General features: G+C 35.3%; 1 long non-coding RNA gene across 1 annotated transcript; it reads right to left on the bottom strand.

The window, feature by feature from the left end:
* LOC107576000 (uncharacterized) lies at positions 1 to 1,885 on the bottom strand. Its single transcript, XR_001607978.1, has 4 exons — positions 1,860 to 1,885; positions 1,697 to 1,780; positions 1,536 to 1,626; positions 1 to 22 (listed from the first exon to the last, which is right to left on the bottom strand). It is a non-coding gene; the product is annotated as an uncharacterized lncRNA (long non-coding RNA).

Below are 1,885 nucleotides of genomic sequence, written 5' to 3'. Positions count from 1 at the left end.
TGTGCCAACAGCCACTGGTGCCCTTCAACACCACAAAAACACATACAAATTTTTTAATGCATGTTACCCATGAGAGAAATGTATTTATAAGCATTTTTAATAGTGAAGACTTATACATAGTACTTTCAATTTCAAAACTTTGCCAACTACACAAAATACTACAACATTTTTGGGCAACATAATTGAGCATGTTTACAATACAAGCTATTTCATAAACCAATTATGCTTAAGCTGACAACGTGCGTGGTCACGTAAATGTGTTCAACTGTTTTGCTGTATCGATTTCATCATGTAAACACCATAAACACATTATTTCAGCTTATTTAAGTGTGCATGTCTGACTACGAGACAGGAAAGCATCCTGTGGATAGAAGAGCATTTAACTAGAGTGACACTGCGAGAGGGAGAAGGAAATGTATTGTACCCAATGACTGTTAGTCGTTATAACAATTATTTCAAAAAGCTGTTTTTTGGTAGTTATTAGCATATGGGTGTGCATGTAAACATGCTCATTGTTTGTTTGTTTTAGTCTAATAAATACATAATCCATTTGAAAAACTTACTACTTAATTTAAAAAAGGTGCAGAAATCAAAAATCCATAAATGACTAATGGAACCATAGGACATTTTTAATCCTGTAGAGTCTGACACATGAAATCATGCTCAGAAAAATCTAACTTCTTTAAATGAGACCTTTAGATAAAATATTAAAAAGCATGTGTTTTTGTTGGATATCATATCTGATACATCAGGCTTATGGCTCATTTAGTATGATATATGAGAATATGGCACTTATACTCCAGAAGGAAAAAAGTTCTCCATTTTATTCAAAGGCCCAAACTAAATAAACGTTCCTCAATAGCTGTACAATACGTGTAATGTATAACGTGTATATGTATTATGATGTATAATATTTAACATGATTTAAAAAATAAAATAAAATCTTGAAATATTACTAGCAAGTTAAAAAGTAAAAATCGGTAAGATTTCACAGAAAAAAGACACATGCACCACAACTTGAAAGGGGGCATTTTTTATAATTATTTTATTTGCTAAAAAGTATAAACTATCGATCACTTGACAGAAGGCATGTAATAGATTATATAAAATAGATTGTATATAACAGGTTTTTCAGCAAAGTTTTATACATGTTGATCATTTGAAGGCCTAATTTGCATAACAAATATGATACAGTATGCTTTATAAAGTTAAATGTATTTTTTGGCCTAATTTCATATTAGGCATTTTTGGTCACTTTTGTTTATACAATCGTAGAGAGATAGGAGGGAATAGGTTCAGGAGATCACATAAAATGGACTCAACCTTGCGTTGTCCACATGGGCTCCACAGCTCAACATAATTCAGAGTGTTAGAGACGTCACTGATGCTGATTAGTAAAAACTGCCAACTCCAGTTTACAATTTTTGAAGTTATAACAAAAGTTGCAAATCTTTGTCCAGTTGTGGTATCAGTTTTAGTTTCACATGACTCAAGATGAACCATCTGTAAGCAAGAAACGTGGTGGGCAGCGTTACCTGTTCATCACAAGAGTGACGGCACAGCAGTCTCCTTGCTCTACTTCAGGAAGGCCATCAGCAGCTACCACTACACCCGGCAACATGAGATCTGCAGGGGAGAAATCAGTCAGACGTGTTTTCTGAGACACATAGATGAATACTAACAAACAGGTGCTGACCTGCTCCACCAGTTAACTTCTGCAGGACAGGCGGCCACGTGGCAAATGCTGGAAGCATGGTGGGATACCGCCACAGTGTGTACACTGAGAACAACAGACACAAATGTATTATTCAAATAGCCTTCGTCATCCTTAACAAAAACTGAGTTACCTGCAGACTCACCTGATGGAAACAGCCGTTTCTCCAGG

Source organism: Sinocyclocheilus grahami, unplaced genomic scaffold (assembly GCF_001515645.1).
Source record: "Sinocyclocheilus grahami isolate Dianchi unplaced genomic scaffold, SAMN03320097.WGS_v1.1 scaffold3099.1, whole genome shotgun sequence".
NCBI lineage: Eukaryota > Metazoa > Chordata > Actinopteri > Cypriniformes > Cyprinidae > Sinocyclocheilus > Sinocyclocheilus grahami.
Note: the sequence above shows the minus strand (reverse complement) of the source record. Positions and strands in the feature narration are given on the sequence as shown.